At 35.3% G+C, this 16,399-nt stretch overlaps 2 long non-coding RNA genes across 3 annotated transcripts in view; one reads left to right on the plus strand and one right to left on the minus strand.

The window, feature by feature from the left end:
- The window catches only part of LOC134527562 (uncharacterized), a 122,513-nt gene that overhangs the window by 70,856 nt on the left and 35,258 nt on the right, over positions 1 to 16,399 (plus strand). The gene's annotated exons all lie outside the window — the stretch shown is intronic.
- LOC134527561 (uncharacterized) lies at positions 5,542 to 7,631 on the minus strand. The gene is made up of 3 exons (XR_010074216.1): positions 7,103 to 7,631; positions 6,892 to 6,983; positions 5,542 to 5,738 (listed from the first exon to the last, which is right to left on the minus strand). It is a non-coding gene; the product is annotated as an uncharacterized LOC134527561 (long non-coding RNA).

Consider the following 16,399-nt stretch of genomic DNA (forward strand, 5'->3'; position numbering starts at 1 on the left):
AATTGGTAGTCAGCGTTGCTAACCGCAAAGCCACGAGGCCATATTGAAACAATTGTTTCAGATGTTATAAATTAATAACATTCCACGCACAATATTTGTTTGAATTTCTTTTGACTACCATATTCTCTGTTGGACTGGAAATATTTACACGCTCGTGGGCTCATAACTATAATACGGTGTGTGATTTAGTTGATCAAATAATAACTCATGACAAATAATTACCAATGTCAAACTAAAGCGTGAAAAGTATCATACCATATAACGGTTCGTTATATACAAAAATAAACAGATGTTCAACGCCGATTGTAATTTTTGTTTTAATTTTTCACAATAGAATGCACAGACGAATCCAAACACTTCCAAAGGAGGTTGCTCACTCATTCCACATACATCTGCCCGTCGAAAAATGCTCGTAGTTCGCGTGATGAGAATTAACGAAAAAATAGCATCATTCAGTGATGTTTTACTGCAAGTACACAAAGTCAGTGCGGCCTCAAACATGACCGCACCCAGCGAAAACGAATTTCGCCACGAGCCAAAAAGCCGACGAAGGTGGTCACAATTTCTAATTTATGTCCGAATGAAATATAAAAAAAAAATTAGGTTATCTTAATAATCGGCCTGGCTCTGACCACCAACGTTAAATTATCTCTTCAATAACTTCTACATTATTTGGCAAGAATCCACCGAACGCGACCTACTTGTGCAGCGTTCGACGGACGACTGGTGAACTCTTGCCACACTCTCCTCCACGCAGGGAGGAGAAGTCACATGACCTCACCGACCAATCACACACACGCTTCATTCACGCTTACAGATACAAGCAATCAGAGTACAAATTACAATACATGGAAAAACCCTGTACACACATAACTCGGGGCTTCCCTTGATCTGTTGTAGAGCTACTGTAGGAGTTTAGGCCCCACACACTAAAACGTTGGGCTGAATAAAAACTGTGTAATAAATTTTATTTCTTAATTGAGTGGGTCTCCACTGGTAGTGTTGATGTCATGTGGTTCACAGTTAGGTGTTACTTGATTGGTTAGGAACATACATAAATACACACTGGAGTAGGTGAAATTACAAATGACATAACACAACACTTTGAATATTAAATATAGAATTATTTTATTCCCAATGCAAAATGATTTAAAAGATTTCAATCTTATTAATATATTTTATTATTATTGCTATTCATATTCCAACAACAACCTAACTTAACATTGACATCATAGGAATTCAATAAAAGTTCAATTACCAGGAGTTATGTTGAGCACATTTAAAATATTTTTCAAAAGTCTTTATTTAGGTTCGTTGGCACTACACAGTTTTTAATTAATGTTTTTAGGGAACTTAAAATCAATTTACCTCGGCTAGTTAGGTTCAAAAATCATCGGCAGAGCTCAGAGCCTCTCATCTATAGGACCACTGAGTCTGTTAATTAGTGTATAAATTCGTAAAATCTATCTCCAAGTATTATTTAAATCATCTATAAAGTCAATTTAATTCATGAAATCAGTGTTTATATAACGTTTCGGCGACGATGTGACATAAAAACGGGAGTTGCGTGATTCGTGCATAAGATTAGGACACAAAAATCTGGGCACTTTTGTTACTCACGTTATTCACTCCTATAATATTTATCTTTTTAGATAAATCCTATTTCAATATTCAGAACTCCCTAATGGTTCATAATTATCATCCACTATCCGGGATGCCTGATGCTAAATAGCTAATTTTCAGGATTTAAAATCGCCTACGTCACGAAGTTGCCGCTCATTCAGCTGGCCATTAAGAACTCTCTTTCTTACTAGTTTCTCAAATAAACCAGTAAGACTCAACTTTTAAATGGTGGCCCGTGATTGGCCAAAAGGACCAATTCGGTTACTTAATTTCTTACCGAAAACGTGAACTCCGAACGCAACAATTGCGCGGATAACAAAATTTCACTTATAATTTAAATACATAAATATTAAAATAATAATTTACATAATAAAATCACGGCGTTAATTTTACCGTTTACAGATTCCAAGTCCATTAGTCCTTAGAGGGGTATCAACAATACATCGTTCAAATAGTCCGGTAAAAATCCAAAGAATCACTTTTCCATAGACATACATAACAAAATATTGTCGTTTCTGAAAATAAATAATATTATACATAGAGCAAACAAAATAAAATAAATCGTAAATAATAATAAACAATTAAACTGTCAAAACAAACATGTTGCAGTACACTGTCTCTTTTCAATTTCACATCAAAATTGGGGACTCCCATTCTTGTTCTCTCTCCCACACCGTGATACAGCAGTTATCACTCAGTTCCCACGACCAGTGGGGAATCCCAGCTTTTATCTCTGTTGGCGGGGAAGCACTGTTTCTTTCTCACTCACACTTACATGTCTCTTATGCCTCTCTTTCTAACCATCACACCAGACACAGTCCCTTGTTCTAGAATTATGCAACACGTTAATTAAAATTAAGAACAGCAATCATAATACAAATTGCTTTACAAAATTAAACTTATTTAGAAAAAACCTTAAAAAGTAGGCCAAAACAGGCAAATATCTAGTACATTGACTTCTTTGTGAATAATTACATTAAAAAAATAGTAATGATAAAAAGTCTGTTAAAATACAAAATACCTTTTTAAAACACGTAGCAAGCGAAAAATATCAACCCCAAAATATATAACAAACGGTAAAATATAATTAGAAAGACTTTTTTAAGAAATATTTACATGCATAAAAATAGTTTAATAGAAAAATGATTTATTTAGGAGGGCAGGGTTCTTGCAACGTTTGAACCAGCAATAAATATTTGGTTACACAGCTAAAACAATACTCATACAACACTGTTTAAGTATACTGATTTACACTAGTAATTAAAATAATACGTAATTGTAAGAACGCCATTTCCTTGCGAATATACTCCCGTGGCGCGGTGCACAACAATAACCTCGAGTACGCCGCCACGTGCCGGCCGAGTTCTCTGTACCGTCCGCAACATACCAGAGATGCCACGCATGCGTAAACAGGACACATCCGTAGTGGGACAATTTTTCGTGTGTGCAGCCAGCGTTCATCGATTTATTGGACGTTATCACGTCAAAAATTAAAAAAAAATTGGTTGTCTGTAAAGTTGGTTTACGGATAATAGTTTAACGTGACGTCATAACAAAACATTGATGAAATGATTGCATATTTTTATGAATAAAATTGAATCATTTTTATTTTGATAATAGAAGAATAAATACCCTTTAAATTATCCTAGTAATTAGATTTTTAAAATGCAAGATAATTAACCTTTATTGCCGAAATTGTTGTTGTAATAAGCAATGAAAACCACATTAACTTTTCACTTCACTTTATAAACAGTCGACGAAACAGTTAACTGTAATCAAATATCTATCATAAATAATATGAATCACCATAATTCTTTAATCAATTGTAACATAACCTATTATTACTGCATTTGCCGTGCCTGGTTCCTACGATAGCGGATAGATATCGCGTTTCATTCGGTTCGCGTCCGTCACCGTAGATAGCAGCACGGTAGGGGAATAATATTATTTTGTTTTTATAACACGATTTAATAACAAATACGCATCCCAAATACACAAAACTTATTTATAATGTGTTACAATATTTTTTAAAACATTGTGCAAAAGATACTGGGTGTAATTTGAATTATTATGTGTAACTGTAAAACAGACACTAAAAACGTGTGGTTCTTTGACAGAGGGATTCATGTTCTGTATAGTTTTCCACAGTAAACTGCATACTTCATCCGGGCCCCATTTAGCTTCACCCTCACACCCTCATGGTAAGTGTAGAAATCAGCTGAGTTCGTCCAAGTCTTGTACACAAAACACATACAGCCATAGTTTTCTTAAATAAAACATCTCTTGTACTGGGATATTAGGAATGGGCAGATTTTGCATGTAATCAAATTCAATGGCTCCTATGTCTTCTCTTTCCTGAAACAAGGCCAAAATTTCTATCTGTTTATTATAAAAGGTTTTTAGCACGTTTAAGATGTATAATTTTTTCCGCAACCGCCACTCTCTTCGCATTCTCACTGAGAGATGGATTTTTTATTTTGCATCAAGTTCTTCGCGAGCCGAGCAAACGTCTACTTGTGGCCGACCGTATCTGTAGCCATGATTATCATTAAAATATTTTCTGTAATAGTCGTATTTTATGCATTGGTATTGCGGGTATTGTTGTAAAAAAAGTTCATGCATTATTTTGACGTTTAGGTTCGCTTCTAACTATTGTATGTGTTTGCTGCTGTAATGAGATTTTTTAAGGGGAAATGACCGGATATGTTCATCGATAGCCGTAATTGAGGCGGTCTACGTAAAACGGGCGTATAAGCAAAAATGATGTTTTGAGAAAACACAAAAAGAATATTTCATTGCTTTCTCCTGTTGTCATAGTAATCATTATTCCTGTAATTTAAATTTAATATAGATACTAGATCTATATGAAAACACAGTCAATAAGTTTAAAACAAATCAAACGAATGTGTTTTTTTTAGTAAATAAAAAATGTTTGCTATGTTAAGGCGGGTACAGACTAGAACATTTTAGCGAACAGAACAGCGAACAGTGTTCGACACATTTTACGAACAGTGTTCAGATTTCGAAAGAACATTGTTTGCGAACATTGTTCGAGGTGTGTTCCCTGTGACCCATTCCGTACTTAGCAGTGGCACGATGAGTACACAGGCGCAAGTAGCAGCAGCTGTATATATTTACATTCACTATGCGGTTAAAAAGCGAAGGAAATCTCGCCGTTGGTGGATTACAAAACTGTATGAAAGTAGGACAACATATAGTGGCTCGAACTTGTTGGCAGACTTAAGTTTTCAGTCAGTCAGTGGTCTTTACAAGAACTTTACAAGAATGCACCCATCAGATTTTGAGTGGTTGATCAATTTGATAGGAGCGAAAATTGGTAAGAGAGATACGTCGTTCAGAAAAGCAATTCCAATTACAGAAAGACTGGCATTGACATTACGTTTTTTAGCAACTGGTGATTCGTATACCAGCCTTCAGTATGTATTTAAAATTTCAAAACAGACTATCAGCACAGTTATTCCTGAAGTGTGTTCTGCTCTCATCGAAGGACTTGAGGATTACATTAAGGTAAGTATTGACTTATTCTGCGGTACTGTGTAATTGAAAGATTTATTAACGTAATTTTCTACATTTATTTATAAGAAATGACAAAGTTGTTTACACTGTGTTACAAATCATTAGGAGCACTGTAATTAAAACAAAAATATTTTATAAGAGATCGTGAATAATGAAATCATCATCATCAGACGTCAAGGTAGGTGATCCTGCTGAAGGACACGGGGTTGTAGGGTTGGACAATACAGTGTTTGACTGCATGACAGAGTTGTCCGATGGAAAATGACATGGATAGTGTGGTTGTATAAAATTCTGAGTGTTATTGTAGAAACCCCTGTTAGCGCGAAGGAAAATACCCATAATGTCATTTTCAATTGTACATCTAGTATCAACGTGTACTGTCTCAACTTAGATGCGACCAAATTTCCAAAATGTTGGCACTCATCGTTAAGCTGACTCGCGGTGGACGACAATATATGAAAGGCTTTGTCTAGACGTGCATCTTCGACTCGCTGCTTCTTCTTTTTCGGTACAGTTTCCTGTGCTGATTCTCCAACTGCACCACATTCTACGTCTCTCTCTTCGCTTTCTACTCGCATCTGAAAAATGTCATAATAAGTAATTATAAATAAATTATCGTTTGAGCCAAATAATGTTTCACTGGTTTTATAGCTACATCGTTTAAATTGTTATTATACCACACAACAGTAATTCTTGCATTTTGCAAAATATCAAGTCAAATACGTGTGTATAATAATGTTTCTGCGTCCCCTTCATTGGACTAGTTGCCACTGAGTTAGGCAGAAACATAAACATGTAAATGAAATAAATGGGATAAATGTCAAAGGAGAATTATAACAACCGGTCGTTACATGTGGTTCTGAATATATCTGTTACAGATTCCTACTACTGAAGAAGAATGGGCGGCAGTAGCAAGAGAATTTGAAAGCAAGTGGCATTTCCCACATTGTGTAGGCGTGCTCGACGGTAAACACGTTGTATTACAGTCACCTATGAATAGTGGAAGCGAGTACATAAACTACAAAGGATTTTTCAGTATAGTACTTTTTGCTTTGGTAGATGCCAATTACAATTTCTTATTTGTAGATGTGGGATGCCAAGGCCGAATATCGGATGGTGGCGTATTTGCAAATTCTGAGCTGGGCAAAAGGATTGCATCGAACTCATTGCATCTTCCTCCCGCCGCCCCATTGAGGAACAGAAACACAGATATCCCATATTTTTTTATTGGGGATGAAGCATTTCCTTTGTCGGGCAACCTTATGAAGGTATATGCTGGTTATCATCGTAAAGGGACAAAGGAACGGATTTTTAACTACAGGTTGTGCAGTACTCGCAGGGTTGTGGAAAACGTGTTCGGCATTGCATCTTCAGTTTTTCGCGTGCTGAGGAAACCTCTTCTCTTAGAACCACAAAATGCTGAGCGAGTTGTAATGACTGTAGCCTTGCTTCACAATTTCTTGAGAAAAAGACCAGAATCTGCTACAGTTTACACACCCCCGGGAACATTTGATAATGAAGAAGCGGGAGACGTAATACACGGGCGTTGGAGGGATGATGGTACAGATATGGGTTCGTTGTTGCCAGTTACAAGGGTTCCCCGCAGATCAAAGAATGCGGTACTTGATGTAAGGGAAGAGTTGGCGGAGTATTTTACACGAGAAGGGAAAGTAACGTGGCAAGATGAATATGCTTAGTATGAACGTTTGGTACCAAGCAACTTGTACTTACCGTCGAAATTGTCTTTCTTGGTTTATTTTTGTCCAGCAAGAAACGTAGACTTTCGAAAGCGAACCAGGAACTTCTGTACATTTCGTCAGTTCCTGTAACAAATTACTGTTTGTAGAACAATTTGTGCGACTTAAAATTTTGTTTACGTAATCAAAATGTACTAATGTTTTAAAAGAATCCACTTTACAAAATAAAACTGAAATGAACCCACCTTTTCCAGTTCCAGCAGTGTCTTTCATTTTCTTCCTCTCCCTTCTTAATGCTGATAGCAAACTCTCCATTTTCTTCTTACATTCGTCCACATCTCTGTCCATTTCGGCCCCGATTTCTTCCCACGCGTCTTGTTTTCTAATTTTGTTGAAATGATTAACATTGTTTGGGTCCCATATCACTGTTTGTTGTTTATACAAATCTATCAGTTTTATTTGATCTTCCTTGGACCACTCCATTCTCATATAACAAAAGAGTCACGCACCGCTACTAACTCCGTGAAGACAACACCGCTCCACGTCGACAACTGAATGTTCGCAGGAAGTGTTCGCAGCGACGTCCAGACTGTTATCCGAGCCACGGCGAACATCCTTTGATGTGACGGGCAAAAACCGACAAATATCGGATCGCAACCGAACAAACAACCGAACATTTTTTGTTACGGGGAAATGTTCGTTTTCCCGTCCACATTGGTTGCAAACATGTTCGCGAACAATGTTCTGTCCGTTGAAATGTTCTAGTCTGTACCCGCCCTTATACGCCCTTTTTAGCCAGAACACCTTTTTTATATAAAAAGGTTAGTAAAAAAGGCATAGTAAAGAGATCAAACCATATTTATTTGTTATAATAATAAAAATTGACATATAAAAAAGGGAAAAATTTAAAAGTTGGAAAATTGTTCATATCTGTCAAGAATAAATCAAAGAAAACAGTTTATATTCTACGTTAACTCAGTTCGTTTGTTTGTCATTATGCTTTCTTACTTTATCCATTTTGAGAAATCATTGTTTCAATAAAGTCCACATCCTCTTCCTGTAAAAAACGGAATAAACATTTAACATCATTAACTTTAAGTTGGTTTACTTGTGGGTAAGGACACCTTTGAGTCGTAACGTTGCGAAAATCTCCAATCTGATGAATAGGCCGCCAATAACTGAACACTTCAAACTGTCCAGAAAAAGTTTTTGAACACAGCAGAGCACCATTTTGTAATGATTTGATTATGACATATTTCATGAGAGTAAATTTGATTTTATTTCTTGAGACAGGTTTCTTCAGAAATAAATTATTTAAAAAAGGTTCCCAGTCTTGCAGAAGTTCTGGATCCATAAGGACTTCAAAGGGTGAAGGGTTTGTTCTGCACTCTGACATTGCTGTTAAATAAGGCTTCGGATTTCCAATCACTTCATTATTTTTTATTTTGTTCCTGATCAAACCAAAGTTTCTATCGCATTGCGAGAAACTGTGTCCTCTAACAGGGAAAAGTTGCATTACATTTTTTTTAAATGTCCTTGCAAACCAAGAAGTGAACTTACACATTAGAAAATTTCTATTTTGGCCACCTGTGGCATCAGAAAGTAAAACAACTGTAGAAATATCAGGGAACTTTTCAATTTGCTTTTTTAAACAGTCATACAAGAAACAAATAACTGAATTAGGATTTTTAACACCATCACATTCAGTGAATGCGTAACAATAGCTTGAATCATCATTAAACACATGAATATTGAAGCAATAAAGCCAGAACATCCTTTTATAGAACTGGTTGTTAACGTTCAACTTTGGGATTGGATGGTTCTGGGAGTAATCAAACTCAAGAGTGAGTGTTGTTGAGTTTTCTTGCTGGCTTTTAGCAATGTAATCATTACGGATTTCCTTCCTCTTTAATGCCTTCCTTCTATGTAGTTCATACATGGGTTGGCAAGGATCATTTGGATTACTTTTTAACTTATTTTTGCATTCTTCACAAAAATCGCAAACATCAGTTTTTGGTTTTCGGGCAGCATAGGAAAATTTAGTTTTAAAATATTCATAGTAGGTCTTATACGACATTTTTATATCCTTATTAGTTTGATTTTTGTAGTAGTCCTTGAACATTTCATATAATGTTTTAATGTTGAGCATACAGTTGTCAAAGTATAACAAGTTTGTTTTAGCTTTACAATAATGACTTTCATCATGTGGAATCGATTTAAGATGATCACCCATTAGCGAAATAACATCATCAGGAGTATTACGTGGTCTATTATCATGAGTACCTCGCTTTTCTTCGAAAGAATCATTGGACAGAAGTTTGCCCTGTACAATACGCAATCGTTTCTCTGAAATTTGAAATAAATTTAGTATAAACTTTCTACAAACGGATAGCTTACTTCCACCGACATAAATTACATAGTTCCATAAATTTTCTCTTGGTCTTTTTAAGTTTACAGTCTTTTTTTTAGGGCCTTCCGACTTTTCCATACACCGAGCCAAATAAGCATCTTGAAGGCTTTTTGATTGGCCGCAATAAAAAGCATCGAATACTTCAACCTGGTTTTCAAATGACACATTTTGATAGCATTTACTACTACAACAGTTTTCAATGACAGAATGAACTTTAGAATCAACACTTTTACCTTTACTAGTTGTATAGCCTAGGCCAAGAGAGCGTTTACGTTTCACTTCCTCATGAAATTTATTTTTCTGTTTGTTTATTATTTTTCTTGTTCTTTTCTTCTTAACTTGAACTATTTCACTTTCACTCATTTTAACTATTAATTATTATTATTTTCTGAAATTATAAATAAGCAGCATCACACAGGACTATCAAAACATAACATAACCACAAAACAAGAAAACCTGACTGTGAAAACCAGCTGACATCACCTCACAAAAACAGGTGTACCAACTTCAATTTTCAAGATATTGCGATGAAACTTGCACCACTGAATTCTACACGAAATGGCGGATCAAATAAAGCGATCTGCGTAAAAAGGGCGTATGGACCCATACGCCCGTTTTACGTAGACCGCCTCAATTGCTTCGTTTGTTAAGACATTACCTTGATTACGATGCTGCCCTGGTTTATCTTCAGGTAGTTTTCCCACCGCTTTAAGGGAAGTAAGGTGAAAAATGGCCCTTTTTTTATAGCGTATAAAATGGAGAGAGCTTGATGGCATACTTGAATTTTTTCATTTCCTTTCATAGCTAAATAGTGATTGTATTGTCACATTTTTTTCAGATTTTCGTGTATTGAACAGCTGCGATTAACCTTTGCGTATTCAATGAGACTCATATATATATATATATATATATATATATATATATATATATATATATATATATATATATGCATTAGTTTTATATTTTAAGAAATAATTGTATTATGTATCATTTATTCATTTCTTGTTCTACAAACTGCTGAAAATGTTTTATATATATATACACACATGTACATACAAACACAAACACTCACACATATTAGGTGTGTGTATATGTGTGTGTGTGTTTGTGTGTATGTGTGTGTGTATATATATATATATATATATATATATATATATATATATATATATATATATATATATTCTTTCCTTGCACGCTTACAGTTGTTAGGCTAATATTACCCTATGCTTTTCTGATGCTGCGGCTAAAACTTACACTGAATATATATTACTTTAGACACGAGTAACTAAGAAATTTACTCTATCTTAAGTGAAGTATAAACATACTGACTACTTGTAAATCATTTATTTGATAAAATGAGTTGTATAATTCTATATTTTTTTAATTTTTAGACCAGATTTTTCTAATGAAAAAGGTGTGGGACTAAGTAAGTTGTATCGTTGGATCAGATTTAGCATGTTTTCTTTAAAGAAGCTGTATAAATAACTGATATCAAAATGAATGTAATATTCGAACAATTTCTTATATTTAGTTTTAAATTCAACTTTATTTAATTATTGCTGTAGAAATGTGGTAATAATAACAGATGGACTGGGTTAACATTCAAAAGTGATGTTAACTTGTGAGAATTATAATTATCATATTTCAAAAGTACGTGTGCGCCACATTCCGGTGCAACCATGCAGTAATAAAATAATAAGTGAATCAATAAATTATTCCTGTTTTTTTTTTTAACACACTTAATAGTCATAATTGATTCTACACAAAAATATCACCAAGAAAGTATTGCAATACAAATTATTTTATTCTGAACTTAAATTGAAACTGAAATGTTAACACCACACACAATTGTAAAAAGGCAAACATATTAAAAATGTAAATCTACTTATATATTTGTTGTAAAGCAAATTTAATTAAAACGCAAAGGTTTGAACCGTTTAGGAATTTCAATAATTAAAACTTATTGGCAGTTTCTAAAGAGCAATGTGTGCAATACACCAAGGGCATTTCACGACTGCAGTGAAGAAAGCATCGGCAAGGCAATAGCTGCGGTCAGGAATAACACAGAATAGAGACTATACTAAGAATCGTCAAATTAAAAGTCATGCTACAAAATAAGTATGCTGTTGACAAAAACAAAACCTTTTAAGTGTTTTGTAAGGAATTTCCGAATAGGTAAAAAGTTCATATGACGAAAAAAATACTAATATAATATAAAGTAAACTTAATATAATATATGCAGAAGAGGCATGTGAGGGGAGTATGTTTCCAATAATAGTTTTATAATTTATGAAACACGGGATTTGTCGCGTTGTCGAGGTGTATATAATGGCGTAAAGATCGTTTAACATGAAATAAAGGAAACTTTATTAAATTCTGATATTTATTTGAAGGGAAAATTGACCCCCTTCCCTGTCCTCTCTTCCAGAAGTATCTATGTAACAAATTAACGTCTCTGAGCAATGCGAAAGACAGGCAGAAAAACACTAATTTATTATTGTAGGGGAGCAGGCGGGAATGGCGATCACTTAAGCATAAATCAGTTTTCCAACATAAAAAAACATTATTAACAAAGTGAAAAAAATCATACACTTTTGGCACACATTAGACTGTATTATTTTATAGTCACTGATTTTCACTGATTTTTAACAAAACATTAACATTTAAAAAATATTAAGTACATGTACTACATTGATCGCCATTACCCACAGTTTGGGGTAATAGCGATCATGATATGGGCAATCGTGATCAAAACATCAAATGTTAACTTGTTTTAAAACTGGAATAAAATAAACGATTTACAGCCATTTGGATAACTATGGCTACATTAACGGATATTAATAAATTATGAACAGGGCACCAGCACTTACATGGTACAATTGGCCCTAATAAAAAAATGCAGAAAATTAGTCTACATCCAAATTAGACTAGGTATGCATTAAAAAAGAAGTAGGTAAGAAGTACTTATACATCGTTAACTGATTCTTTAGAATCATTTTGCATTTTTACGTACACATAAGTCGCAAGTGTAGCCTTCAGGACTATCCCATCCAGTACAGAGAGAATGAGCCCAAAGCCCACAAACTGTGCACCTATACCACATTTCATTTTCCATACCAAGTTCACCACACTAAGCATTTTCCCTCGTCTCACTCAGAAATTTCATCACTTGTAGCATCGTCATAAAGATCTCTGTTATCAACATTGTCGCACTCTGAAGATGTATCACTTGAAGCAAACTCCATTTTTAAGTTCCTTCTGGATCTTCTTGTTGGAGTTTTTCTTGATGTAGTGTCCACTTTTGTTTTCTTTCGTTGTGCAGATTCGTTAGGTTTTTTTTTTTTCCCTTTTTCGATTTTCTTTTGGGCCTTCATTTCCAAATTATTCTTTTGTGGTGTGGCAGTCAATATCTCTGAATGTTGGTTTCTTCTACCTTTCAAAACAGTGTTCACTGATTGAGCTTTTGCATGTAGAGGCGAAACACTTTCGAAAGAAACTGTAGGACTGTTCCGTGTAGAAGTGGGTGCGGCAATTGGTTCTGTTGTAGGCATTTCATTTGATGGCGTGAACTCCTGTTGTGAAGAGGAAGCCTGGAGCACTGTAGTTTGGTTTCCACATTCTATTTCAAAAATGAAGTCTTCATTTGTAAATATATTAACATCCAGAGGCATAATCCCTGTGGCTCTAAATCTTGATACACCTTTGGCATTTGTCGCTGCATGTGAATAGGCACGATTAACAGAGCTGCAAAGTCATCAGGCCTAATTATTCTCTGTGCATTCAACTTCATAAAAATATCACATTCCCTATGGTATGCCTTCTTCGGTGGCCCAAAAAAATGTGACATCTAGTGGTTGTAAGCGGTGCGAGGAATGGGGTGGAATTGAAACCATGACAATTCCATGGAGTTTCCAAAAGTCATATGCTTCAAGCATCACATGACTGTAATGGTTGTCAAGGATCAATGGAACAGGTTGCTCTGGAGATGATTTCACATGGTCGTGAAAGTGTCGATGCCAGTCCATAAATATGGTTTCATTTGACCAACCATTATTTGAGCATGTGTACATTGCTGCAGGAGGTCCATCTTTTTCCAGAGTAGGGCTCATTCTTTTTCATGGAAACACAAACAACGGCATAAGAAAACTACCAGCAGCATTCACTGAACATATGACAGTAATATCTTTCCCCCAGCTCGTGACGGAACCAATTATTTTTTGTCCCTTTGGCGCAATTATATTGCCAGGTTCTTGAACAGTCCCCATCTCTGTTTCATCCATGTTAAATACTTGAGAAGGGAAAACGTATGCTTGAACATTACATCTTCAATGTTACTAAAAAACTTTGACACTTCTTCTCTGTTGAAACCCTTTATTCGCCCCATGCTTGTTGCTTCAGGCTTTCGAACGGAAAGCTATGAGTTTCTTCGCAGGAATCCGTCAAGCCTGTCCCGCCCTGCCATACTGCTAGCTTTATTGAAATTGTGAGGAAGTCCTTTCTTCTCTGCAAACTCGAATGCCGCTCTGCTCAAATCAAGAGGAGTTAAGCCATAAAACATAGTAGCCAAATTCTTCACATAGTCAGCTATTTTGTGTTCATCCTCGGGCGTAAATGTAGTCTTCTGACCCAGAGAAGGTGGTTTGGCAATTCCACTTTTACTACGACCTTGTAATGTCGCATATGGGATACCTGTCTTCTTCGAAACACTGCAAATGCTAGCTCCGTTTTTAATACATTTAAGAGCATTCTCCAGATTATTCAGAGTCCACTTTGCCTTTTGAGTTTTTCGGTCATATGTAAGAACCATCTGAAATTAAAAAAAAAATAATGAATATTGCTGTAGGAATAGCCTATTACAAGGGCAAAAAGAAGTCTGATTCTTAATGACCAATTTTTAAAAGTTCCAAAATAATGGCTCTTGCATTTGAATAAATTTATGCATTTCTGAACTTTATTTCGAAAAATCAGAATTTTTGTTTTCATAAAATGAACACTTTCAGCTACATAATGTGTGAAGTAAAAGCTCTTCTACGTATGCCTTTTGTTAACTAAAACTATGACCTAAGTTATGTTCCATTTATTTTTTCATTTTTCTCAATTGTTTTCATGAGTTGACTAGAAACCACCGGCGTATAATATTACACTCGTATATGGACGCTGCCTAAACTATGGAGTGATAACACGCGTAATGCTTAGGAAGGCTTAATCGCTATGGTGGCTAACCCAAAACTCGAGCTCAAGTGAAAATTGACCCCTTGTAGAAATATAAGAGCAGTCCTTTGTTTCAACTATCACTAGCAAATTATTGTAAATAAAACAATTTACAACACAGAAGTTTACAAACATCATTAAGTTAAAACTGTTGCCCTTATATTGATATAATCAAATAACGATACATAGCAAAAAAGTTTTCAATATGCATTTGTTAGGGGGCTTACTACACTAGGATTATTATTTCGCACACACTGCCTCGACCGGCTGCGATTTACTAAGTGCACGCAAAAAAATAGGAAGCGTCAGACCAATTGTTTCAGGACAATGCTACAAACAATGAAAACGCTGGCCATTTTTTTACAATCATGATAACCAACAGAAGAAAATACATTGTTTGACAGTGTTTCAGAATATTTTTTTTCTTATCATTTATTCAATATTTTGTATTTTGTAACCATGACATGACCAACGTCTTTGTCCAAAAATGTAATCAAAATAGATCTAATTGACGCAATAAACTAAATTAAACCATCATGACAACTTGGGGGGGAATGGCGATCACACTGATCTCCATTGCCCCAACATGCCCGCCATCTTATTGGTCGCAACAGAAACGTTAATATTAACTTTTTTTAAATCACTTTGGCATTAAAATAAAGTCAATATAACTAGCAATACATACAGTTGAACCCTGTTATAATGTTCCTGCATATAATGTTTTCCTGTCAGGATGTAGGATTCCAATTTCACTCGAAGCATCAATTTCTACCTGAGTTATGGAACTTTATTAGATCTGTTATTTTTCTGTCAAAGTAATACGTCAAAGTCGGGTAGAACCCAACTTTAACAACAATAACAGCTCTAAATTATGTTTTCGACTCGCCAGACCTTACTACTTGCAAGAATTCAGAAATTTGTTATTCCATGAAAATGTTATGTAATTTTGTTCTCTTTTAATGTTAAAATATTGTGCCGTGTATTAGGGATTTAGGCACGTTTTATTTAAAAATTTTGTAATCTTAAATATTTTTTGGAAATATTTTTTTTTTTCTCTCTCATCTTATTTGGCAAAAATAATTGAACAAGTTAAAGCGGGTACAGCTCCGAAATTTTATAAGTTAGCTAAAGGTCTCCTACAAAAACGTTCACAACAGTCAAGGCACCTTAAAATTGTTCTTCCACAAAATCTGCGTGATATGATTTTCACATATTACCATAGTTCACCTCTCGGTGCCCATTTAGGTATTTATAAAACCATTCAAGGTATCCGACGCCATTTTATTTGGGAAGGAATGCACCGGGACATTACACAGCGAGTTAAGTTATGTAAGCTATGTGCATTAAGTAAACCTGCACAAAATACACAGTACGGTTTTCTTGCCTCAGAAGTAGCCGAAAGACCTATGCAAAAACTTTTTATTGATTTTGTAGGGCCATTTCCTCGATCCAAATCCGGACACTCTATGCTTCTTGTGGGCATAGATGCTTTTTCTAAGTTCGTTTGGCTTATTCCACTCCGTAAGGCTACAGCTGACACCACTGTGCGTGCATTACAAAATCACATTTTTAAAACTTCAGGATTACCTAACATAATTGTATCCGACAACGGAACACAGTTTACATCCAGAACTTTCAAGAACATGTGTTTCTCGCATGGTATACAGCATGTGACAACATCGCCATACTACCCTAAACCCTCGCACGCGGAGAGATTTAATAGAAATCTTCGTTCGGCGCTCATAGCGTTCCACGCGAATGCGCAGGAAAAATGGGACAGTAATTTGGTGTGGTTACAGATGGCATTTAATTATGCCCGACATGAAGGACACAAATCCACCCCATTTGAGATTATGTTTACTTATAAGCCCAACACACCCCTTTCCAATCTTTGGTCTCTCGAAGACCTACTGCCGGATGA

The sequence above is a fragment of the Bacillus rossius genome, chromosome 1 (assembly GCF_032445375.1).
Source record: "Bacillus rossius redtenbacheri isolate Brsri chromosome 1, Brsri_v3, whole genome shotgun sequence".
Lineage (NCBI taxonomy): Eukaryota > Metazoa > Arthropoda > Insecta > Phasmatodea > Bacillidae > Bacillus > Bacillus rossius.